The sequence below is a fragment of the Ammospiza caudacuta genome, chromosome 29 (genome assembly GCF_027887145.1).
Source record: "Ammospiza caudacuta isolate bAmmCau1 chromosome 29, bAmmCau1.pri, whole genome shotgun sequence".
Lineage (NCBI taxonomy): Eukaryota > Metazoa > Chordata > Aves > Passeriformes > Passerellidae > Ammospiza > Ammospiza caudacuta.
This window is the reverse complement of record NC_080621.1, coordinates 5,594,361-5,621,101: the sequence shown is the minus strand read 5'-3', so window position 1 is coordinate 5,621,101 and position 26,741 is coordinate 5,594,361. Positions and strand designations below refer to the sequence as shown.

General features: G+C 54.7%; 1 pseudogene; it reads right to left on the bottom strand.

The window, feature by feature from the left end:
- LOC131569230 (zinc finger protein 850-like) overlaps positions 1 to 26,741 on the bottom strand; it is a 337,185-nt pseudogene that overhangs the window by 172,335 nt on the left and 138,109 nt on the right.

Here is a 26,741-nt window from a genome sequence, read left to right as displayed (position 1 = left end):
GTGGACTCTGCTTTCCTGCTGCTTGACTGGAGGGTCAGGTGCTGCCATGCCACGCCCCCTCCCCTAGGAACAAGTGTTTGTACTCGCCTTCTTTCCCCCTGTCCTGGATGGCTCAGGCTGTCTGATGGTAACAATAGGGGGGAAAGGGGGCTGTGGGGAGAACAGAGGACATCTAAACAACAGACTGCAATAACATAATCACACATCAATAAAGCTTCTCTTAACATTCACACAGCATTCATCCCTTAATTGCGAGAGCCAATCATCTCATTAGCCATCTATAACAGAAATGGATCCAAAATCACCGTTAAAAGGCTTGGTTCAACTTAAAATTACCTAAAGAGGCCTAAAATGCACCCATATGACCCTAAAGTTATCCAAAGAGATCTAAAATCCACCCTTAAACCGCCCAGTTTTTTCTAAAATCACCCTTAAACTGCCCAGTTTAAGGCCAAAATGGGCCAAATGGGCCTAAACCCTACCAGATTTTCCTAAAATCATCAAAAGGCATCTAAAATCCACCCTAAAACTGCCCAGTTTATCCTAAAATCAGCCAAACAGGCCCAAACTTCCCCCAAATGGGCCTAAAATCATCCAAAGGGATCCAAAATCTACCCTCAAACCTACCACATTTGGCCTAAAATCAGCCAAAGGGGCCTAAAATCCACCCCAAAAGGCTTGAAATCCCTGCAAGGGATCTGAAACACACCCTAAACCTGCCCAGTTTGATCTAAAATCACCCAAATGGACCTAAATTCTCCGGACCAAGACCAAACCCAGCAGCAGAACCAGCACCAGCAGCAAGACTGAGACCGACACTGGAACTGGGATTGGCAGCACTACGGGACCGGCACCAGGACGAGAACCAAGACCCAGACCAGAACCAGCACCAAAACTGGCACTGGGACCAAGACTGGGACCAAGCCTAACACTGGGACCGGCACCAGGAGCGCTTTGGAAATGGGACTGGCACCGGCAGCGCTCCAGGACTGGGATCAGGACCGAGACTGGAACCTGGCGCCCGCACTGGGACTGCTCTGGGACCAGGACCAGGACCGAGACCGGGAGCTCTCCAGGACTGAGACCGAGACCGTCACCAGAACCAGCACCAAGACTGGCAGCACTCTGGGACCGGGACCGAGACTGAGATTGGCACTGGGAGCACTCCCGGACCAAGACCAGCACCAGTAGCAGCACTGGGTTCAGAACTGCTCCGGGACTGAGACTGAGACCAGCACTGAAACCAGCACCACCACCGGCACCGAGAATGGCACCACTCCCGGACCAACACTGGGACTGAAACCGGGACCGGCACCACTCCGGGATCGAGATCAACAAGAGCACCAGAATCAGCACTGGGAGTGCTCCGGGACTGATATGGAGACTGAGGCAGGCACCAGGACCGGGATCAGCACCAGGATCACTCTGAGACTGGCACCAGGGTCAGAAACGGGACTGGAAATGGGATTGGCACTGGGATCCCCCCCAGACCTCTGCATTCGTTCCAGGGAGCTTTGGCTGTGCCCCCAGGCAGGATGGGGAGGGACCCCTGGGCAGGGCAGGACCCCCTCAGTTCACATTGATCCGGTGCAGCCATCCCGGTCCATACGGTCCAGTTTGTATGATCCCAGTCTCTGGTCCTAATCCCTATAGTCCCAGCCTGTGAAATCCTGGTCCACGTAATCCCATTCTGTACAATCCCAACCCATACAACCCCAGTCCGCATGACCGCAGTCTGTATGGTCCTGATCCATATGATCCCAGTTTGTATGATCCCAGTCTGTATGATCCTGATCCATATGGTCCCAGTCTGTGCAGTCCCAGCCCATATGATCCCAGTCCACATGACCCCAGTCCGTATGGTCCTGCACAGCACACACTCCAAGGATCTGGAATTCCAGTTCTCAGCCAGGAAAAGATGTTCCTGCCCTTGAAGGAAAGCTCTTAAGAAGGGGCCAAAAGCCAAGTGGAACAAGATCCTACAGTGACATTTCACTGCCAGCCTTCAGAACTTCACCCATGGCTGTTGTAGCTCCTGCACTGGGAACTAAATCAGGGCAGGGTCTTTGGTGGCAGCTGCCCTGGCTCAAGGGAGACACTGAGAGAGAAACAGAGCAAGCAAAGAGAGGCAGGAGAGAAAGGAGGACACAAACACAATCAGCTGAGAAGGTGGCACTCTGCAAACACAAATGCAACTGACTGAAAATGAACGGGACGGAAATCGGTAACCCTGAAAGTTTTGTTTACTATCAAATATATCCAACCCAGCGAACCCCACACAATCCCCATCCCACTGCTCCAAATTGGGATCCTACTTCTCCCAATCTCCTTCCAACCCCATCTCACCATGCCATCAGTGGAATCAAGTGAGGTTGGCATGGGATTCAGTTTAAGATGGGAACAAGCCATTTTGATGTGGGATTGAGCCCGTATGAATTAAAATTCAGTTGTTTTCAGTGGGATTCAGTTGTTTTGAGGTGACCCTCTTGGCTTTTGGAGCACAAAGAGATGGAGAACATTGCCCAAAATCCCCCCACAGAACCCACAAATCCTCCAGAATATTGTCCCCACACCATCAATTCCAGCCTAAAAACGTCTGAAATTGTGGAACTTTAGACATCTTTGATCAATTTATTTCATTTAACTCTGTCTTGGCTGTTTTTTCGGGATGAAGATGAAGCAAAAGAAAATTGAGGCCAAACCAAAAGGAGAAGCAGCCAGGTGTGTTCCCAGCATGGATCACAGGGAGTGTGAGTGACCAGGGCTGTGCCCAAAGTGCCTCCTCCAGTGGGGGATGGAGCTGGAGCAGCGCACGAAGCTCTTCCCACACTCAGGGCACTCGCAGGACTTCCCTTAGTGGTGCCTCCGTTGGTGTTTGGTCAAGTGACAGCTCCTGGAGAAGCTCTTCCCACACTGGGGACACTCGTAGGGCCTCTGGCCAGTGTGGATGCGCTGGTGTCTTATGAGGTTGGAGTTGCACCTGAATCCCTTCCCGCAGTCGGAGCATTGGAAGGACCTCTCCTTTGTGTGAATCCGATAGTGCCAGAGGAGATGGGAGCTAGTCTGAAACCTCTTCCTGCATTTATCACACTCGTAGGGCCTCTCCCCTGTGTGGATGCGCCGGTGGGTGACGCGGGTGGAGCTGTACTTGAATCCCTTCCCACATTCGGGGCAGTGGAAGGGCCTCTCCTCTCTGTGACTCTGATAGTGGCAGAGGAGATGGGAGCTGGTTGGAAACCCCTTCCCACACTTGGAACACTCGTAGGGCCTCTCCCCAGTGTGGGTCCTCTGGTGCTTGATCAGGTGGCAGCTCTGGCTGAAGCTCTTCCCACATTCTCCACACTTGTAGGGCCTCTCCCCGGTGTGTATCCTCTGGTGCAGGATCAGGGTGGAGCTCAGTGTGAAGCTCTTCCCACACTTCCCACACTCGTAGGGCCGTTCCCCAGTGTGGGTCCTCTGGTGCTGGATCAGCTCGGAGCTCCACCTGAAGCTCTTCCCACACTCCACGCATGTGTGGGGCTTCTCCCCATCATGGAGCTGCTCATGGAGCACCAGCTCCGAGCTCTGGCTCCATCTCTGGCCGCCTTCCCGGCCCAGGCTGCCTCTTTTCCCCTCAGATCCCCGCCAGCTGCGTTTGCAGCCCCTCCTCGTGCGGCATCTCTGGGCCTTTTCCTCCCCGTTGGCTTCCTGCACCATGGAGCTGCTCAAAATGGCCTCTTCCACCAGGTTCTGCCATGGGCATTTGTCCTCCCTGCTCTCCATGCTCAGCTCCTGCTCTGGGGGAGGAAGGACAAGGACAGGATGGGATTTGCCTCCCTGCCACAGGCAAGGGCAAGGAGATCCCCCCAGGGCTGAGCTGCAGCCGGGGCCATGCTGGGCTGGGAGATGGAGCAGCACAGAGGGGAAAGGGACACTGACTTCCTCCTCACCTGCATCAGTGTCCTGGGGCATCTTCCTCTTCCTCACAGACTGCCAGGGGTTGGGAATGGGAAATCCTGGTTTGGGGAAAACAAGGGCTGAGCACATTTGTAGGAGCGTCGGGGGTAGGACGGTGGCGACAGAGACGAGAGATCTCTGAAGCCAGGGCGTGGAACTTGCGGTTTCTTGCAAAGGGCCTGGGTGCAGGGCCCTGCCTGGAGCTGCCAGCCACAGCTCAGAGCAGGCCTGAGAGAGGAGAGGGGCAGAGAGGATGAGAGGGTGAGAGAGTAAGAGGGTAAGAGCGTAAGAGAGTTAGGTTCCTGTTACAATACAATAAATATTCTTCTGGGTTGAATATTCTATTTCTCACAAACCAATGTAGTACAAGATACAAATCCTACAGCATTTATATACAGCCTATAAAAATAATTACATCACCATACTGTGTTACATTTTAAACCCTTAATACTACTCTTTGGACCCCTTCTGCTGAGCTAGTAGGGTCTGCTCTGACACTTGAATCTCTCTGCAAGCAGAGGGAATTGTTTCATCAAAAGGGGATTACCTTCAGTTGGGCCACACCATTGTTTTCCAGTTGTTCACTAACTAGGTATCTAAAAACTTGGTTTCATCTCAATCTTGCTTATACTTTCTATATTCTCAAAATCATTTGCCAGACAATCATATTTATAAGGCTTTCCTGTTTCATCTTCCCCAACACACGTTGAGTTTCAAGGTCCCTCTGCCCGAGTCCATCTCTACAAGTCACCGGACACCTGGACTCCAGAAAAACCTCCCAAACACCAAGATTCAGCCCTGAAAAAGCCTCCCAGGAGTTCCCCATCCCTGGTCCCTCCCTTCTGGTGTTCAGAGGTACCCCCCTGTCCCAGCTGCTGGGGTCACGCTTGCATTGGGGGTCCCCATTCTCCTCGGTGCCCGCCCTGCCCAGGCTGCTGGCAGCCCCAGCAATGCCAAAAGCTCCCCCCTCTTCGCTCTCCCCATTCCGGGATGCCGGGGCTCTTTGGGCTCCCAGGCTCCCTTCTCCCCTCGTTCTCTGCTTTGGGCTTCAGCGGCTCCAAGGAGTCCCCCCTGCCCCTCTCCAGGCTCTGGAGGCTCCCGCCCACGGTGGCGCTTCCCCCTCTCTGGGCTCCCCACTTTGGGCTCCTGGGGCACACAGGGCTCTGCTCCTCCAGGCTGCCTCTGCCGGCAGCCGCCACCGGCACCCCCCGATGTCTCCCCAAGGGGCCTTTTCCGCTCAGCCTTGGACTGCTTCATTCTCCAAACATCCCCCCAAAAACCCAACTGGGAGCAACTGGGAGTGACTGGGAACGTGCTGGAGGGAACTGGGATACACTGGGAGATACTGGGAGTGACTGGAACAAAAGTGAGGGTGAAAGAGAGCAACTGGAACCATATGGAGCACAACTGGTTCATACTGGCAGTGACTGGGAGCAACTGGGAGCACACGGGCAGCAAATGGAATCATACTGGGACTGATGGGCTGATCTAGGAAGCAACTGGAACCATGCTGGAGGCAGCTGGGATCATACTGGGAGAGACTGGAAGCAACTGGGTTTATACTGGGACCACACTGGGAGGGCTGGCATGTGACTGGGATCAAACTGGAGCTTACTGGGATCATACTGGGGCTGAAGGGGAGCAACTGGGATCACACTTTGGGCTACTGGGAGCAACTGAGACAAACTGGGATGATGCTGCAAGCAAACTGGAGGAACTGGAAAGGACGGGATGCATGCTGGAAGCAACTGGGATACAATGGGCATGACTGGGGAATCATACTGAGAGAACTAACACCTTACTGGGGCCACTGGCAGTGCCTGGAAATGACTACAGACATGCTGGGTACAACTGGGATATACTGAGAGTGTCTGGAACCATACTGGGGGGACTGGAACCACACTGGGAATAACTGGGACCATGCTGGGAAGGACTGGGATCATCTGGGGAGTGACTGGGACTAGAGCAGGGGCAACTGGGTCCAACTGGGACCATACTGGGAATGTCTGTAACCATAGGGGAGTGATGGAAGCACATTGGGAACAGCTGGGCCCATGCTGGGAGCAACTGGGATCACACTGGGGGCACTGGCATCAGACTGGGAGTGACTGGGAGACACTGGGATTAGACTGGGATCATACTGAGAGTGGCTACACTCATACTGGGATTATACTGGGTGTGAATGGAACCTGACTGGGGGTTACTGGGAGCTACTGGGCCATGTTGGGAGGAAAATGTGACACACTGGGAGCAACTGGGAACAGCTGGAAGGAACTGGAACCGTGCTGAGAGGACTGAGACTATAACTGGGGCAACTGGGATCATACTGGGAGCAACTGGGGCCACCCTTTGAGCAACAGATGGAAACTGGGATTATGCTAGAGGAAACTGGGAGTAACTGGGCAAGACTGGGATCATTTTGAGGTAACTAAAACAAACTGGGAGTGTCTCTAACCATACTGGGGGGACTGGGACCACACTGGGAACAGCTGGGATCATGCTGGGAGCAACTGGGATGATGCTGGGGGAAAATGAATCTACCCTGGAGGCAACTGGGCACGACTGGGACCCTGCTGGGAGGGACTGGGAGTATTCTTGGAGCAACTGGGATCATAATGGGAGGAACTGGGAACATCTGGAATTATGCTGGGAGCAACTGGGATCACACTGGGATCACATTGAGAGCAGCTGAGTCCATACTGGGTTACACTGGGATCACATTGAGAGTGACTGGAATCATACTGGGATTGACTGGGAGTGGCTGGTTTTGTGGATTTTGGGGGGTTTGGATTTTTGGGGGATTTTATTGGCATTTTGAGGGGGAGTTTTTCTGGGGGCGTTTGGGGGTTTATTGGAATTTTTGGTAGCTTTTTTTTCAAATTGGGTGGTTTTCCTGGGATTTTGTTGGGATTTTGGGGGATTCTCAGAAATTCTGGGGGTTTTATTGTGATTTTTAGGAGATTTTGGGGCATTTTATTGGAATTGTGGTGGCATTTAGTGGGATGCATTGGGGATTTGGGGTTTTTTGGGATATTTGGCGGGATTTGGGGGGGTATTGTGGGGTTTTTTGGGTGTTGCCAGGATTTCTTTGGATCTTGGGGGAGATTTTGTGGGACTTTTTATGGTTTTGGGGACATTTTTGGGGGATTTGCAGAGTTTAATCAGGATTTTTGGAGTTATTGGGATTTTAAAGGATTTTGTGGGCTTTTATTGGGATTCTAGGGTGTTCTAATGAGATTTTGAGAGATTTAATTGGGATTTAATGGGTTTTATTGGGACTTTTGGGAATTTTAAGGAGATTTTGGTGGCTCTGAGGCCTTCCCCACACCCAGGGAATGCCCAAAAGCCCCCCCTAAAATTCCACTAAAACCCCACAAAATCCCAAAAAATTACAAGAAAACCCTCAAAAACCCCAGAGAATCTCCAAAAATCCCAGTGGAACTCATAAAAATTTATAAAATTTCCCAAAAATTGCAATAAATCCCACCCCCAAGAAACCCCTCACAACACCAATAAAATGCCCCAAAATCAACAAAACCCCCAAAATCACATAGCTCCCACCGAAAGCCAGTAATTCTCCCCCAATCGACCCAATAATTCCTCCTAAACTCACAAAGCCCAAAAAAGCCACCCTGAAATTCCCAAAAACCCTCTCAAAGCACTAAAATCCCCACAAATGCCCCCAAAATCCCCCAGGCTCAGTGGGGCCGTCCTGGATCAGGGGGCACCGACCGGTGGAACAGGAGCCACTTCAGGGGGCCCTCGGAGCTTTTTGGGGAGGGGGCACCGTGGGAGACCCCCAAAAACCGGGGGGGGGGGGGGAAACCCTGCTGTGCCCCCTCCCCCCGAAACCCCCAGATCCCGGTTCAGGGTGGGCCTGGGACCCCCCAGTGTTATGAACAAAAATTCGGTTAATGTTTTTTTTATGAGAAAAAGTTTCAAAAGGCAGCCAGATCACTGGCCCTGCCCAAGTTCTGTGTGTTTTGTTATTGTAATCACGGGTCGTTGAGGCTAATCGCTCCTTTTGTATCAGCAGAGCCTTGCCCGAGGCTAAGTTGTACCTTTCTCATAGTGAAGACACCTGAGAAGGTGGGGGGGGTTACGCAAAGTGACTCCAAGACCACAATGCAGCATGGGTCCCCCACTGTACTGAGAAGACCCCAAAAGCAACGAGCCAAATGAGAGTTGAGAGACTGGAGTGATGTCTGGATGTGAGGAGCGGAGTGCTGGGCCTGCAAGAGATGCTAGAAACCTTCATCGTTCCTCACCCTGTCTTCGAGATCCCCCAGGCCAGGTCTGGGAGGGGAGCGAGACTCGGTCCAAACTAACGACTGGAAAGGGATCAGCAGGCCCTAAAGGCGCCCATGAGGACTTGATCCCCCAGCTCTGCCCCTTGTGGACAAAGCTGTGCGTATCCTCCTCTTCTGAGTTGCCTTGGGAGAGACGACAGGAAGCTGCTGACCTGCCCAATTCTGAGCTGATCACTTTTAATTAAGGCATTAAAAAGGAGAAGAAGTCTCCTGGCCCTGTTTATTTCACCCAGGACCCCCAAATCTTCCCCCAGGACCCCTCCAGGAACCCCAAACTCCCCAGAGCTCCCCCACGGTTGGCCCAGAACCACCCTGGACCCCAAAACCTCCCCAGGACTCTCAGACCCCCCATTTCCCCACAAAATTCACCCTAGACCCACCTGAGACCCCCCCCCAAATCCATCAGACTGCCCCACATCCCCCTCAGACCCCTCAATCTCCCCCAAACCCTATGAAATCTCCTCGGACTCCCCAAATTTCTCCCCCGACCAACCTCAGAACCCCCAGATGCACTCACAACCCCCCCAGTTCCTCTCACAATCCCCCCAAATCCCCTCACACCCTCCCAATTCCTCTCAGATCCCCCTAAACCCACCTGAGAACGCCCCAGACGCGCTCAAGGTACCTCCGCCGCGCGCGCGGGCTCCCCCAGCCAATAGCAGCGCGCTCCGCCAAACCGACCAATCACCGCGCTGCACGGCCCCGAACTAACCAGTCACGGCGCAGCTCCCTGACATCACAACCGCGCGTCCCCTGCGTCTCCCTACCGCAGCCGATTGGGGCTGTGTGGCCGCTCCTGACTCGCTGCCTGTGTCTGACGCTCTCGGTCTGAGATTGGGTCTGAGACCCCTCTCCCGGAGTCCCGCGAGCCTCGCCCCTCGCGCGCGCTTTGGGCACCGTGCCGGCCGCTCCCGGCGCTGCGCTCGCAAAAGCCGCACCAGAACCCGTGTCTCCCATCACCTCCTCACGCGCGCTCCCCCTGCCAGCCCGCACCGTCGCCGCCACGCCGCTGTGCTCACCTCGAGAAAGCGCTTCCCCCGACCCCTTCTCTCCCCCTCGGACCCCTACTTCCGACTCCGCCGCTTTTCCCGTCCCTTCTCCCTCTGGCTCATGAGGAGAAAACCTCGACTCTTCTGGGAGTAGGATGGTATCTTCTGAGCCTGAGTCGGAGCCTTAAACCCCTTTACTCTCTGGGGTTTCAGGGCGTTTTAGGGATCTCTTGGGCTTTCTGGGTGGTGGGGCTGGAGGCAATGACATTGCTCCCTGCTCCCTTTCCTCAAGAGCCTTTTCCCCCTGGCTAGCTGGGGCCAGAGCCAATCTCCACTTGGAGCCTTTCTCTCCTCCCCCTGCCTCTGAGGGACTCACAACAAGTTGTTGCCTGGCCAACCTTTTTGACTACACTGAGATACCTTCTAACATAATTCTTGCCGGAGACAGCAATTTCAAGGCTGTCTCGTCCTTTTTCGTGGCTAAGAGATAAAGATGTCTAATAATTTCTTGCCAAAACCCCACTTCAAACAACAGATGCGTCTCTGAAAACGGGTTATTAAGTCTCACCCACAACAGAAGGTCTTTAAGCTCCTTCTTTGGGATCCCTACTGTATGGGTGTCTGCCACGCCTTGTAAGGCGGACAAAATTCCCAGCTGTTCTTGGGAGAGTGTACCCCCAATGTTCTTAAATTTGACCTTCTCACCGAATCTCCATCGTCAGAGCAGTCTGAAGGCTCCCGATCTCCGTCCAGCAGGTCACAGGAGATGGATCCAGAGGCGCCTTTCCAGTTCCGGTCCGGGCTGTTCTGCTGAGAACCTTCTTCGGCAGAAGCTGAGTGTGATGGTCTTCTCAGTGGCTGCTGCTTTTTTTCTTTCAGACTCTCCTGGCCGCTTTCTGGCTTCTCTCCCAAGGAGTTATCAGTGCTCTCCTGGGAATTCGTCCAAGTCGGGAGCTGCCCTCTCGGATGTTCAGGGCTGTAACCCCCCCTTTGGTGGGGGTCGCCTGGACGGAGACGCCAAGTCTCCGATCTCGGCCTGTTGTCCCGGCCCGGTTAGGCGTAGAATGGCCTTGGGACAGCCCGCGCGCCAAAGGATGAGTGCACTCTTCAGATTTTTCGGTCTTCAATATTGTTTATTAATTCTTATCTATAAAGTCGTCTCCCAGCCTGACAGAGGTCTGCCCAGCAAGACAGCCATGGGCACAGTGACCTCCCACTGGACGGTCGTCTATTTTTATACTAAAAACTACGTATAAGATATTTACCTTTACCTTCCAATACCTTTTACCCTTATTAACAAGTGCACATTTAATGTGAACCAATCCCAAAGTGCCAGCATCACCACCAAAGATGGATGACAAGAAGAAGAGAGAAGGACAAGACACGCCCAAATTCCTCCATCTTGTCTCCTAAAAACCCCCCTGTACCAGAATCCCAAAACCTGTATTTTCACCTTGTGAATAATCAATTCCTTCACCACCCTTCATCCTCTTGTCCTCATACAGGTGGCACATCCCGTGCAGGGTCAAAATCCAACCAAGCACTTCTGGCAACATTCCAGGATTTCTGAGCCCCCCAAGGGTTACCTCGGCAACTCTGGACATCAGGAGTGATGTGCTGAGTTCCACAAAACACACCCTGAAGGAGCAACTGTGAGGGAACCTGTCTGGAAATGCAGCAATTGATCATTTTCTCCCTGTACCCAAGGGTCTGAGAAAACCACAAAACTACTGCAAATTCCACAACAATCTGCTCAACAACCTGACCTCGACCCTCCTTGAAAAAACCTGCAGCCCTTAGGAACCTCATGGAAAGAATGTTTAGGTTTTGGATGTGCACACCAGAAGAGAGGGAAAAGTGTGGAAATATTGAGCAGGGGCTGCACACGAGGGGCTGGGGAACAGGGGTGTCACAGCAGGAGCAGGGAGTGGCCAGGCAGGGGAATTCAGGGCAGGCTGGAGTGGATTTACCAGGGAATCAGAGCCTGAGGCACACACGGGCATTTCCACAGATTCCTGTGCACTGTCCTAAGGATGGGCAGAGCTTCTCCCCTTCCTCCAAGGGAAGTCAATCAAGTTTCAGTGTGAGAATGAGCAAAATGGGGAGAGTTCCTAAATGTGGCCCAAGAAAAAGCTTCCTTAGGGGCTGTTTTGCTGCCCAACAGGCAGGGAACAATCCCATGGAGCTGTTGGACACTCAGGGAGATTCCACATTCTCTATTATCCACAAGCAAACTCTGCTGTGGGATGCACCAATGGGCTCCTAAAGGGAACAAAAAAGCCTACTTTCTTCAGGATTTGTTTGTTTTTATTTTGAGTGACTTAGTGGGACAACAACTGCTAAAAGGATTCTATAAACTGGACCAATGACCTCTTCTTTCTGCTGCAGGAAAGAGAAAATCAAAGTGTTTGAGGTCCCAGCCAGAGGGACCCATTCCCCCCCCCCCTCCCAGCCCCCCAACCACTGCCTGCATCCCCCACCCCCTCATTTTCCTCTTTCTGGGATCCACCCCGCTGTTACCTGCTCAGGTGCTCCCTCGGATGGCTGAGCCAGGAAATTGGAGGGGATGGGCAAAAGCCCAGGGGTGTCTGGGACAGAGACACAGAGCCTCCCAGGACAACCCTGGGGTGCCTCCCTGGCCATAAGCACTGGGGGGCTGTGTGGGGCTCTGATTCATCCCAAAATCTGAGGCACCCCATGAAGGAGTTGTGCCCCCTGTGCCCATCCAGCCATTCCCCATCCCTGACACCTCCCTTCCCCTGGCAACCCAACCATGGGACCCCCCTTGCCTTGGTTTCTCCTCCCTGGGGACCCCCATCCCAGCACCACCATTGCCCAGCACCACCATTGCCTTGATCCCATCCCATGGGCTTCTTCTTCCCACAGAAGCCCTATTCCTGAGGCTCCCCTTTTTCCCCCTGCACCCCCAATCCTGGCACCCACATGCCATGACCCCAAATCTCTGGGGACCATGTTCCCACAGCACCCCCATCCTTGAATCCCTCAAGGCATGGAGACCCCAATTCCCCTGGACCCACATTCTCCTGGGCACCCATCCTTGGTTCCCCACATCCCCTGAGCCCCCCACTCCTGGCAACACCATCCCTCACCATGTCCCCAGACTATCCCACCGTGTCCCCAGCCTGTGCCCAGCTTGGGGCCCTGTGCCCCCGCCAAGGGCCACCTACACAAGAGGGCGAGATGTGACCTTGCTTCCTTCCTCTTTGACCAAAGAGCCGCCAGCCAGGGGAGCAGTGGCCACAGCAGTGAGTGACAGCCGGTGCACATGGCTGGGGACACCGGGATGGCCAGGAAGGTGGCGCTGCTCCTGTGGGGTGAGTGCCCTGGGCACGGGCCTGACACCCCAGGGATGGGGAGGGGAGGGGTCAGAGGGGGGCTGCGCGGTCCCCTGAGGTCCCCAATGGCAGCAGTGCCAGTCCATGTTACCCACAGTGGACCTTGGTGGGACTGGGCATATAGGGTAGCTTTGGGGACAGGCAGAGGGGGTCAGGAATTCAGGGATGGGGATGTGGGGCCAGGAATGTGGGGACTGGCACCTTTGGGCTCAGGAAGCTCTGGGTATGGGGACAAGGAAACTGGGATGCATGGACAAAACAGGGAAAAGACCGGTGAGGATGCAGCCATGGGGATGAGTGCACGGGTGGCAGTGACATAGACGTGTCCCCCTGCCTCTCCAAATCCTTTGGCACCACTCCCATGCACTTTATCAAAAGAACTGCTGACCCCATGGGGACAGTTAGGGACAGTCCCCACACCCAGTGCCCCTGTGCTGCTGTCCCCACGGTGCAACCGCCACCCAGCCCTGTCCCTTCTCCCTTCCAGCCCAGACCCTCGGCCTCGCTGGTGAGTCCTTGGGGGATGCCATTGCCCCACCCCGTTCTCCCCAGCCCCACGCTGGCCCTGGCAGGCTGGTGTGCCCTGTCACCTGCAGGTGCCCAGACCACCCAGCTCCTGGTGGAGCCCCCCTGGAGGCCGGCGGTGCTGTGGGACCGGGTGACACTGACCTGCCAGGGTTCAGGGAACACCGGTGCCACCAACCTGGTACAAGGAGGAGCGGCGCTTGTGGCAGGAGGGACGAGACCACTTCACTGTCACCAAAAGTGGCACCTACACATGTGAGAGACCCGGCACTGGGCTCAGCCTCCCCCGTGACAGTCTCAGACGGTGAGGGGGGTTTGGGTTCCCCCAGCCTGGCACCCACAGTGACCCCAAGGGCTCTGGGTGGGCTCTGCTCCATGGGTTACCTCCTGTGTGACTAGAGCCTGTGCCCTGCTCTGAGGACATCCAAGAGCTTCCTAGAGTAAGGAGACTTGTCTCTCACAATGGCTGGCTCCTGGTGTCACCTGGTGCCATCATGGCCCTCCTGATGCCCCTGGTGTGACAGGTCCCCTCTGTCCCCCAGACTGGCTGGTGCTGCAGGTGCCAGCATGAGTGCTGCTGGATGGGAACACACTGACACTGTGCTGCCGGAGCTGGCAGAACAAACACCTCACGCACGTGCACTTCTACCATGGAGAGAAGCATCTGAAGGGGCCCCATGACAGACCGAGCTGTCCCTGTCCCCCCTGCAGCTGCACCACAGTGCCCACTGCACCTGCAAAGGCTATGGAGTGTCACACTGGAGTGAGTCGAAGCCTGTGACAGTGACAGTGCAGAATGAGTACAGGGATGGGGACAGGGAAGCCCAACATCCTCCGAGGCCTTCCCCTCTCTGCCAGAAACCTTCATCCCTCCCTTTACTCCTCCCTGGCTCACCCAAAATTTCCCAAGTCCCTCTTGGTTTCCCCCAGGACTGCTCAGTTCCCCCCGAAGATCCCTCATCCCTCCCTTTGTCCTCCCCATCCCTCCATGGATTCCCCACCTTTTCCAAGGTCCCTGCTCCACCCTCTCACCTCTCTTCCTTCCCTGGGTCCTCCTCCCCATCTCTAAACCCCAAATCATTCCCTGAGTCTCTTCAGTCTCTCGCCTGGTTTCCCATCCCTGCCTGGGTCTTTCCCTATTTCCACGGTGTCTCGCCATTGTCCCCAGGTCCCAACATGCCTCCCATGGTCCCCTTCTGCTCACTGGCATCCTCTCTGCTCCCCTCTAATCCCCCTCTTTCCCCTCCCGTGTCCCCCACCCCTCCTGAGTCCCCAATCCCTCCTGTGTCCCCCTGCAGGGGTCCTGCCCTCAGGGGTGTCCTTTTCAGCGCAGCCCCCCGGGGGACAGGTGGCACTTGGGGACTGCCTGGTGCTGAGCTGTGCAGTGGCCATGGGGACAGGTCCCCTGTCCTTCTCCTGGCACCGGGAGGGCTCGGGGACGCCACTGGGCACCAGCCCCAGCCTGGAGCTGCGCCATGTTGGGGACAATGACAGCGGCCAGTACCGGTGCCGGGTCAGCGACGGGGACAGTGTGGCCAAGAGTGATCCCCTGAATGTCACCGTCCTGGGTGAGCAGGACCCTCGGGCTGGGGGTGACCCCACCCATGGCACCCCCATCCCACCTTGCCATGTGCCAGCCCTGTCTGTGTCCCCGCAGTGCCCGTGGCCAATTCCACCATCACCCCCGGTGCTCTGTCACACCAGGTACATGCAGGTGACAATGTAACCCTGTGCTGCTCACTGCAGGTGGGCTCAGCCCCTGTCACCTTCACCTGGCTGCACAACGGGCAGGAGGTGGCCTGGGGTCCCCTCCTGGAGCTCAGGGACATCAACGTGGGACATTTGGGCACCTACCAGTGCGTGGCCACCAACCAGCTGGGACAGGACGGGCACCATGTGTTCCGGGCACTCAGCCCTGAGCTGGCACTGGAGGTGACACCTGGCTCACCCAGGGTCACAGGTGGGGTCACATGGGGTCACCGGGGTGTTCAGGACTCCTGCAGTTCAGGATGACCCCAATGTGTCCCCTCTGTCCCCAGCAGTGGCTGTGAATGTTGGCAGGACCCTCCTGTTCCTGCTCCTGCTCCTGGCTGTCATCGGGGGCTGTCACTGGTGGCACCGCCAGGGTGGGTGACATTGGGGGGGCATGGGGGTCCTGGAGTGAGGGGGAGACCCCAGAGTGGGGGCAGAGTTCAGCAGCACCCAGGGTCCCTGAGCTGAGCTGGGGGACACTGAGCCTGCAGTGACCTCATCTGGGGGTCCTGGGGGATTTGGGGGGAATTTGGAGGGTCTTGGTTGGGCTCCAGGGCCATCCCTGGGTGGACTTTGAAGAACATTGGTGTGGCACTGGGAGGTCCTGCAGAGTTTGGAGGAGCTCCTGGAGGGCTGTGAAGGGATGTTGGATGATCTTTTTGGGTCCTGGGGGAGTTAGGGGGTGCCTCTCCTTCCAGGTTTGCTGTTCTGCGAACTCAGAGGGTTTGGGACACCAGGAGGAGTATGGGGCCCTGTGGTGTTGCAGAAGTTCTGGGGGCTTCAGGGGTTCTTAGAGTGTCCTGGGGGAATCAGGGGTCCATTGGGGATTGGGGCTGCAGTGGAGATTTGTGAGTCCCATGTGTGGTTGGAGTTGCCGAGGTCCAGGAAGGTTCAGGGGTCCCGGTGTCCCCTTGGTCACCCCCTCCCCTTTTCCTTGCAGCCACCAAAAAACCCCAGGACAGGTGAGTGGGGAGCTCATGCTTGGACTCCCCTTTCCCTTTCCCCAGACTACTGAGACCCCCCCCCTTATCCCCCAGGCCTCCCCCGGAGGAGGAGGCCATGCTGGACCCCCACATCATGAGCACCCGTTGGGCAGTGGGAGAATTCGGGGGGGAACAAGGACACGTCACTCACGAGTGTCACCCTCGCCCAGGTCCCCAGAACCGGTGCCACTCTCAGGGTCCCCACAAGTCTCCCCCAGCCCTGCACCACCTTGGGATCCAAAGGTGACCAATGCAGAGCTGTCGGGACCCCAGGAGGGACAGTGGGACTCCCGTGACAATGAGAACATGCTGTGACACTGGGGGGTCTGGGGGTCCCTTCCCCAGTGTACCCCCCGTGTGCCCCCCACCCCCCGTCGGATCCCGTGTTCCCGTGCCCGGGGGGTGGCAACGAGTGGGGGATCCCATGGGGGCCTGCCCAGAGCTCCCCGTTCCAGTGCTCCCAGTATACCCAGGAGCTCCCCTTTACCCTCCCCCCCACCCCAGTGCCAGAGAGCACTGGGGCCGTGTCCCTCTTATTGAACCCAAAACGCAGGTTTTGTTGAAACCGGGTTTTTTTTTTAGTTCAGTTCTTCCTGGTCAGCTCGGGAACGAACAAGGAGAATCCTGGTAAGGTTTCTGAGCAGATTGTTGTGGGATTCGCAGGATTTTTGGGGCTCCCTCAGTCCCATGGGAGTCACTTCACAGCACCGCTGCAAACAGCGCCCCCTGTCGGTACCCAGGGAAACCGCACCCACTGTTTCCATGGCAATACACACCCCTTTTTCATAGCAACAGTATCCCATCTCCATGGCAACCGTCCCCCGTTCTCATGTCAGCGGCCCCCTGTCGCCATGCCCTCAGCCCCCTAATCCCATGGCAACAACACCCTTCTGTTGCCACGGCAACAGTCCCCTCCCATTCCCATGCCTACACCCCCCATTCCCACGGTAACAGACCTCCAGGCCCATGGCACCTGTAGCCCCCATTCCCATGCCCACCTCTCCCCGTTCCCATGATAACAGCCCCTCGGTTTCCATGGCAATACCCACACCTTCCCATGACAACAGCCCCGTTCCCATGGTAACACCCCCGTTTCCACGCCCAAAGCGCATGCGCCGCACTCTCCCCGCCTCTGCGTCTCTCTGACTACATTTCCCATCACCCCCCACGGCCCGCGGCGCGCTAATGGCGCTCGACAGCTCCGCGGACTCTATTTCCCAGCACTCACCGCAGTGCGGATGGAAGGGGTGGGTTCCTACGGCAGCGTCGCAGGCCCGTTCTCGTGACGCGCACCGTGTGCGGATGCCAAGATGGCGGACAAGGAGGGCGAAGCGCGGCCGGGGGTGCGGAACAGGGCTGGGGAAGGACCCCCGGGTGGGCCCTGCATCATCCGCATTGTCAAGTCCAAGTTGGGTTACGGCTTTAACGTCCGCGGGTAAGTGAGCGAAGGAGGGCAGCTGCGCAGTGTCATGAGTAAAAAAAGGCTACCCATTTTTTTTGTAAAACGGTTGCAAAGTGAACAGGTTGGACCGGTTGCTGCCAAGGTGGAGTTCTACCTCTTTTGTTATTGTAATCATCTGTCGTTTTCGTTAACTACTCCTTTTGTATCTGTAAGGCCCTGCCTGTGGCTAAGTCGATAGCCCTTCTCCCCAGACAGTGAGAGGAAGGGACATGGTAGGGCGCATCAGAGGGCACGCAAAATAACTTCAGAACCAGCATGCCATGGGAAGCCACTCCACCAAACTTAACAACAAGACCCCCACAACAACGAGCCAACACAGAATTAAGAGATCAGAGTGATGTCTGGACGTGAGGAGCAAAGTACCGAGCCTGCAGAGATGCTGAGAATTTTTGTTGCCCCTCGCTCTGAGCAAAGACCTCAGGTGGAGCCAAGATCCCGAAACAGCAAAACCTGGAAGTTGAGAAAAGCACCCCACTGCTCTCGTGGGGTTAGGACCCCCAGCTCTGCTGCCTAGGGGACAAAGTTGCACATTTCTCCTCCTCTGACTCCCTCTGGGAGCGATGACGGAGGAGGTCCCGAGGACCCATCGAGCCTCCCAACCTTGAGCTGATCACTTTTCACAAAGGCATTAAAAGGAGAAAAAGTCTCCTGCCCTGTTTATTTCACGCAGCATCAATGGCGAGCTGTACGTGCCGCTGCAGCGCGTCGGCGCCGTGCTGGGCAGAGGGGGCCGCCGACCGCGCCGGGGTGCGCAAGGGGGACCCGGCATCCTGGAGGTGTGAGCACGGGGGGGCCGCCCAGCCACAGCCCCCCGGCAGCCGGGCCCGGGAACGCGCCCCACACACACGGGCAGTCCCGGGGGAGCGGGAATGGGGGTCCTGAGGGGGCTCTGGGGGCCATGAGGGAGCTCTGAGGGGCCCGGGCTGAGGGGACACTGAGCCCTTGGTGCGGTGTTGGGGTGCTGAGGGGCTCTGCGGGGCCTTTCGGGAGGGGGTCATGAGGGGGATTGGGACCCCTGGCCATTGGGGGGTTTTGGGGGGTCGTGAGTGGGCTGAGGATCATGTAATGAGGAGAGACTGGGACCCCCAGCCCTTGCTGGGTGTTGGGGAGGATGGAACAGGAAAGCCTTATAAATATGATTGCCTGGCAAAAGATTTTGAGAATATGAAACTATAAGCGAGATTGAAATGAAAGCAAGTTTTGAAATCCCTTAGTTACTATACAACTGGAAAACAATGATGTGGCCAGCCAAAGGTAATCCCCTCTTGATGAAACAATACCCTCTGCAAGCAGGCAGGTCCAAGGGTCAGAGCAGACCCTGCAGCTTGGCAGATAGGGCCCAAAGAGTAAGATTTAGAGTTTAAAATGTAACACAGTATGGTAATGTAGTGATTCTTGTAGGTTGTATGGAAATGTTATAGGATATGCATGCTGTAGTAGATTGGTTGATGAGAATCTGAATATTCAACACTGAAGATGATTTATTGTATTGTAACGGGAACTTTGTGCTTCCTCTCTTTTCTTGCTCACTTCTTCGTCTTCTCCTCTGCACTTCTTCACCCCCTCCTTTCTACATGCTCTCTGCTCTTAAAGCTTTGTCTTTAACTCTCTTACACTTTAAGCCTCTCTTCTCTTGGGCCTGCTCCGAGCTGTGGCCGGCAGCTGCAAGCAGGGCCCTGCACCCACGCCCTTTGCAATAAACCACAAGTTCCACGACCTGACTGCAGAGATCTCTTGTCTCCATCTGTCCTGACCGTGCGTGACCCCCGTCACTCCTACAGACGCTCTTACAGCTGGGGATTTGGGGGGAATCCTGAGGGGCCTGAGGGCCCTTTGGTGAGGTTTGGGGGTATTGGGGGCTCTGAGGGTCCCCTGGTGAGGGTGTGACTGGGGAGGAGGGGGAGCCCCGGACCCTTGGTGGGAATCTGGGAGGTCGTGAGGGGGATAACGATCCCTTGGTGAGGGTGGCATGAGAAGGGGTTGAGACCCCCAGCCCTTGGTGGGAATTTGGGGGGGCTCCTGAGGAGGCGCCAAGGGGGCAGAGGATCCCTTGGTGAGGTTTAGGGTCTCCGAAAGGGGGGTCTTGAGGAGGCTGAGGGTGCCTTGCTGAGGCCGTCATGAGCTCTTGAGGGGAATTTGGGGGGTTCTGAGGTGGGGGCTGAGCCCAGACTGAGCCCCATAACTCTCGTTGGGGGTTTTGGGGGGGGTCTTACAGGAGCCTCTCAAGGGGGAACACTTGGATTCCAACATGGGGAGCCTCTTGTGAAAGTCGGGGAGAGTTTCTAGAGATAAATCCCTTGGATTTCAACGTAGAGACTCCTAGGAAGGGCAGGTGGCATTTTTAGGGATAAACCCCTCGGATTTCAGTGTGAGGACCATCCTGGGGTGGGGCAAAGGAGCATTTTTAGAGATAAACCCCTTGGATTCCAACCTGCTGACACTTCCCTCCCATTCCTGGCTCTTGTGTTCTCCAGCTGCTGCTTTTTCACACCCAAAATTGTAACTCTGCCCCAGAAAACACCTTCCCATGGGAATATATTCCTGCTGTGTGGAAACTCATCTTCCTTTCCCCAAAAAAAGTCCCTAAACTTTGTTGCTGAAATCCCGCAAACCCCAGCGTGGGTTTGGTTTTCAGGGATCCCTCCAGATCCTCCCACTGTCGCATTTCACTCTGGGTCAGTTAAGTCCAATTACTGATTAATTCCAGGGATTTCTGAGCTGCAGGAATGTTTTGCTGGCAGTTCTGGAAGTCCAAGGGGTGTGAGGAGCTGTCAGGACCTGCCCATGGCCGGTGAATCCCGCAGAAATCCCAGCTGGGATGTGGCTCTGTCCAGCTGACCCAAATTCCCGATTCTTTGATTTTTCAGTGCAGGAGAAGCGCAGGGAGCAGGAGAAATTCTGGATGTGCCAATTGGGGGAGCAGCGTTCCCAGGCTGAGGGGGGGAGGGTTTTGTGGGCACTGGGATGAAATTTTCCCTCCTTTTTGAGTGTTTAGGGGAACATTAAGAAAGCTGGGTTTGGCATGAGAGAGAGGTTTGGAGCTTGGTGCTGGAATTTTGGGGTTCAGTGGCCGGTCCCAGGTGAGGACTGGAGGATGATGTGTGAAAAAATTAAGCCCTGGGATTAATGAGTGTTAATGAAGGGGGTTTGCTTGTGGTCTCTCAATCCTGGTATCCCTATGAGAGGTGGAAGGATTGGGAATTTCCTCTTGGTTTATCCGTTTATTTCCTGGGAGTGGTGGCTTTAATTAGTCCCTCTGTCCTGTAGGGCTGCCAGGTTGGCTCTTGCCCTATTCCAGTATTTATGTATCCCAATATTCAATATTCCAATATTTATGTATCCTAATATTCATTATTCCACCAGTATTCCTGTATCCCAATATTTCCATAATCCAGTGTTCATGCATTCCGGTATTTCAATTTCCCAACAGCTCTGTTTTCCAATATTTCAATATTCTAGTATTCCAATTTTCCAATAGCCTTGCATCCCAGTATTTCAATATTCCTATTTTTAAGTATTCCTGTGTACCAATATTTCAAGATTCCTATATTTCAATATTTCAGTATTCCTGTGTTCCAATATATCAATATTCCAATATTCCTATATTTCAGGTTTTTTAATAATCCTGCCTTCCAATATTTCAATATTCCCGTATTTTGATATTCCAGTATTTTACTATTTCAATATCCCAGTATTCCAACACTGCTGTATTCCTATTTGCCTATATTCCAATATACCAATATTCCCATAACTCAATGTCTCCATATTCCAATATCCCTATTTTTCAATATTCCAAGATTACCCAGTTCCCACAGCCCAGCATTCCCATCTTTTTCTGCAGAAACCACCCCAAAATTCCCGAGTCCCATCCCTGTTTTGGCAGCATGAAAGCCCCATTATTTTCCTCAGCTCTATGAAAATCCCAACTCCTGGAATTCCTGGAGGAGGAAAAATAACCCAGGAGTCCCAAAATAGCTCTGATTTCCCTTCCTTTCATGGGAGCAGTGGGATCGGGGGGGGAAATCCACTCTCCCGGCCATCTCGGTTCCTCCAGAGGGAACTCCCCAGAATCCAGGCCCTGGAGCTCCGGGAGGAGCTGCCTGGGTGGATTTGGGATGTTCAGGGTGTTGATTCCGTGCAGGATTTCCTTCCCACCTCCTGGAATTCTCAGCAGACTGGCGCCAAGGAGGGGAATTTTTGGGGAGGAAGAGCCTGAAGCAAGGAGGTTGTTCTGCTCCTGAGGGATTTCTGCTGGGATTTATGGGAGATATTTGGGATGTGGACACTTACTTGTGGCTCTGGCACTCCACAGCTCATCCCTATCCTGGAAAACCCTGGAGATCACCCATCCAAGTGTGTTTTCCATAAAAAGTCCACTCTTCCCCATCCTTATCCAACACCAACAAATGCTCCATGTCCTTTTTCCATCCTTCCCTCCCAGATCCAGCATCCAGCTCCTCCTTGTGCCATTCCAGGCTCTGGAATACTCTGGAATCTGCAGGGACAGACAATGGGAGCTAATTGAGCTCTTGAGTAATGCCCGGAATGTCGATCATCACCAATCCACCAGGAAGAGAAGCTCTGGAGCTGTTTGAGGAAGGACAGAATGGAGGAAAAAGGGATTTATCCCTAACTCTGAGTGGGAAAATGGCTGGATTTAGGTAGGGTGGGCAGGACTGGGGCATCCCGGATCCCACCAGACTCATTCCTGCTGCAGGGAAACCTCTGGAACAGGTGCAGCACTGGGAAGGTGTCAGGTTTTGATGGAATAACCTCTGGAATTGGCGTCTTCCCAACATTCATGGGTGAGGCCAAAGGCTTTTCCCTTAGGAGGTTGGACTGTCCCTCTCTCCATGGGCTCAGTTTCCATTTTGTGGAATGGGAGAAGTCAGCTCTGCCTTGGAAAGGTCTGGAATGGTCTCTGCACTGCAGTGGGAGCTGCTGGCTCGGCGCATTGTCAGTGTTCTGCTCACCAAAGGTGCTGCTGGGAATTCACCCCAGGAACAGGCAGTGGGAATTTCCTTGTCCAGAAGCTCTGAGGGGTCTTTAACCTTGGAAAATTTAGGAAATGGATTGGAAGTGGAAGCTAAAATCCCTTTGATCGCCAGCTGATTCCTCTTCCCATTCTTTCTTTCTCTCTTTCCCCTTTCTCCCCCTTTTCCCTCCCCTCCCCTTCCCTCTGGAATTTCTCAGATCCTTCATGCACCCCATCCATTCTGAGGGGTCTCCATCTCCAGGATGCTCCTTGCCCACCTCCTCACAGTGAATTCCCCTGACAGACCCCAAGTCAGGGAATTTTCCCAAATCCTGGTGGAAAATGACTCAATCCCTGTCAGAACAGGAACCCTGGAATGTTTTCCGTGTCATGAGGCCCTTGCTTATCTGTGTTGGCATGATGGGAATTCTGCTTCATCCTCACGCTTTGCCAGCAGCTCTGCTCTTCCCAGTGGAAGATTCCCAGATCCCAGCATCTCCCAGCCTTTGCCAGCAGCTCTGTTTTTCCCAATAGAAGAATTCCAGATCCCGGCCCCGCTGGTGAATGAGATGTTTTCCACACTACCTCCATTATATCCGGGGAATATACAGGAATTTCCCCACAGAATTCTCACCTTTGCAGCAGCTCTAAAGCTGCCAGAATCAAAGCCAAGGGGGCAGGGGGGACCCTCAGGTGCTGGCTGCCACCTGGGGCTGGGCAGAGCAGGGCTGGGCAATGGCCATCCCTGTGCAGTGGGGCTGGGCCATGGCTGGGCCCCACCCTTGGATGGCCACCACAACATCAGCCACTCCACAATACACATCACTGTCCCAACAACATCACAATATTTAACCAACCAAATAATCAATAGTGTAATATCAATTCGTATAATGTCCAGAAAAAGTCAACTTCTATTAACTTGTTTCTCACAATACATACCACTAAAGAACTGTTATTCCTGTTCCCACATCTTTGCCTAAAAGCCCCATAATTTCAAAGTTACAATAGTTCAGAGAGAAGGGGGTCATATTGCCCATTCCAAGGAAGGTTACCACCTTGTTCACCTTCCTTGACAAAGCTGAACAAAGAAACACAATGTCTGCCAGGTTAACCAAAGAGCTGCATTTTTGTCCCAGGAGCAGGGAACCAGGTTCTGTGCCACCTTGGAACTGGGATCGGCACCAGTAAGCCACCTTAGTGGGAGCACTGGGAGGGGGACTGCAGAGCCACTAAGCACATGGGGGTTAAGAGGAACAAATCTGGTTTGGATTTATGTCTCAACATGTGCTACACATGAGGTGAAAAATGACTCTGTGGGTTGTACATGTGCTTGGAACGCTCTCCCTGGTGAGGCTTCATGCAACAGAGAATCAGGGGAGTGAAAGCTTCAGTCCCACCACTGCGTGGTGGGACAGATGCCCGGGAAAAGTGTCTGGGAAAAAGCACCAGGGAAATCGGGCTATGAGAGGAGCCTTTGCAAATAAAAGCAGCAAACTGTGACACAACAGGAGTGTTTTGCTTTGGGTTTCCTGGAGGGATCAGGGGCTCGCTCAGATGGTTGGCTTGGCCCTCCTCCCCTATGGGATTTGCATTCTCTGAACCTGGGAGAAGCAATGAGAGAAGCAAAGAATGATCCAAACAATTCTCATCTCATTTACTGCTCCTGTGTTTTTCACAAATGGATTGCATTGTGGACGATTCTTTACCTGAAGGGAATTGGTAATTGGATTCTGGTGTGAGTGTTTTGATTCACTGACCAGTTGAATCCAGGTGTGTGTGTGTTGGGATTGTCAGCTGAAAGTCATGAGATTGTGTGCAGTGGAGTGCAGTTGAGTGCTTGGCAGATTCAGTTTATATGTAATGTAATATAATACAGAATAATACAGTATAATAAAATAATTAATTAGCCTTCTGATAAGATGGAGTGAGATGAATCATTCCTCCTGGACATCAGGAAAAATATCACTGGTACTTGCCCCCCCTCACCTTTTCCTCCCAGTGGTCCTTCTTCCCTGTCTGCACCTGTTCTTCCCTGCTTCACTGCTTCCCCGAGGCAGTTCATTCCTGCTCGTTCTGGACATTCCTTCATTGTTTTCCCCAATGGAGAGGATGCTGCCTGCACCCACCCGCCGCCTCTGCCGCGTTTCCCATGCTGCCCACAGCATCGAGCCTGCTGCACCTGCCCACCGCAGCCCCAGCCCGCGGCAGCCAGCCCAGAGCCACCAGTGCCGCAGCACCAGCCCGCAGCCAGCCCGCAGCAGCCAGCCTGCAGCCATCGCTCGCCCATGCCAGAGACACGCAGGTGCCATCCTTGGAAATCACGCCCAGCCACTCACAAAAGCCATGTGGGCTCGCCCTGGCTTGCAGCACACACACTCCATCTGCCGAGCTGATGCCCACAGAGCACCCGGGCTCCTTGCAGTAACGCTGTCCCTGTCTTCTGTTTCTCTCTCTATCCTTTTCCCTTTCTACTCCCTTCTCTCCCCCTTCGGTAAGAACACTTACCCTCCTTTATCAAGAAACAGTTCTCAGATACAATATTGCCATGTTTGTCCTTCATTTTCATCGGAAAAACCTTTCAGCAAGAATTTTCCCTGACTCCCCCTTTTACAGCGGGATGGGAGAGGGGTAGTGGGAGGGGGAATGGGGAAGCCCTGGGTGTACTGCAAGCACTGTGGGGAGAGAATGGGGCAGTCCCTGAGGGTACTTGGGCACTTGGATGGGGCTGGGGAGCCCCTGCAGGTACAAGCAAAGAGATGGGGGAGCCCTTGGGGGTACAGGGAGAGGAAATGGGGAGCACAGGGTGCCCTGTGTAGCCTCCCCCTGACTCATGACCACCTCCCTTGGAAGGATGGGCAACCTCAGGAGCCATGGAGGAGCACCCCCAGTGTCACCCAGTGCCTCCCGCTTCCCAGAGCATCACAACTTTTGGTGTAGATTGTCATAGATGTCACTGGGTTCCCACGGTTCCCTGTGCAGCTCCATGTACATCGCCTGAGGATCCTCCACTGGGGGTGCCAGGGGGTCTCGGGGGGCCCTGTGGGAATAAGGGGGTGTGTGGAAGGGAATGGGAGGTGCTGGGGGTTTGGGTAAAAGGTGTATCATGTCTGGAGCCTGCACTCACCTTTCCTGGTGCTTCCTGGCATCTGCAAAGAAAACTGGACAGGTGACTTTGGAGACCCAGGGTCCCCCATCCACCCTTGGAAATGCTGAACCACCACCAGACACACAATTCTCCCCAGGCCCCCCCAGTATCCCTGACCCACCCCACTTGCACCAACACCCTGAGCCCCCAGATCCTCGAGCCTGGCAGGAGGGGGACCCCTGATAGAGCCCCCAACATCCCTGCAGGACCCTCCAACAGCTCCCCAGGGCTCTGAGCCATGGTCACTGGGGCTCAGCCCCTCCCAAGTCAGGGGCTGTCGGTTCTGCCCTGGGGCCCCCCTTCTCTGGGAGCCTTCCCACCTCTCTCCATGTCCCCTGTCTCCCAATTGTCACCCACCCACATGGTGCCAAAGGTCCCAGGCCACAATGACAGCCATGAGCAGGAGCAGGAACAAAATGGCCCCGCCGATCCCTGTGGCCACTGCAAGAAACAGAGGGGGACATCAGGGTCACCCATCACCCCAGGGTTTCTGCACTCCCTGGTGACCCCATGTGACCCCACCTGTGACCCAGGGTGAGTCAGGTGTCACCTCCAGGCACTGCTCAGGGCTCTGTGCCCGGAACACGCGGCGCCCGTCCTGTCCCAGCTGGTTGGTGGCCACGCACTGGTAGGTGCCCAAATGTCCCACATCGATGTCCCTGAGCTCCAGGAGGGGACCCCAGGCCACCTCCTGCCCATTGTGCAGCCACGTGACAACAGCCTGCCTCTCAGTGGGGAACAGGGATCCTGGGGCAGAGGCCATCTGCATGCACAGGAGAAGGAGACAGCCTTTGCTCCCTGAAACGTGTCAGCTCAGGGTGGAGGAAGCAAATCCTGTTTCATGGAGGCACAAGCAGCTCCACTGATGGGAGAAGGAGACTGTCCTGGAGGGGATACTGAGCCCTGAGCATCCCAGCCCTGGCTCTGAGCACGAGATCCCTGACCATGTGAGCTCTCAGCAGTGCAGGGAACAGAACATGCTCTTGGATGCTTGCAGGCAGCTCTCTCACCATGCAGGCAGTGGCTCCTGCCTTGCCTGGCCAGTGCACATTGAGCTGTCCTGGCATGGGGCTCTTTTCATGCCTCAGGCTTGAGCTTTTGTATTTTTCAGGTTCTGTGCTGCTTTAGTGTGTGGGTCTGAGCTTCACATCAGGGGATGGTGAGCTCTGTGCACAGAACAGGGAGACAAAACAATTCCTGCTATAGCTGGGCACCAAGGACAAATGATCCAAATGTGTAGGAGCAATGGTGGGTGGGAGGGTCGGGATGGATGAAGAGCAGAGATCTCTGAAGCCAGGTCATGGAATT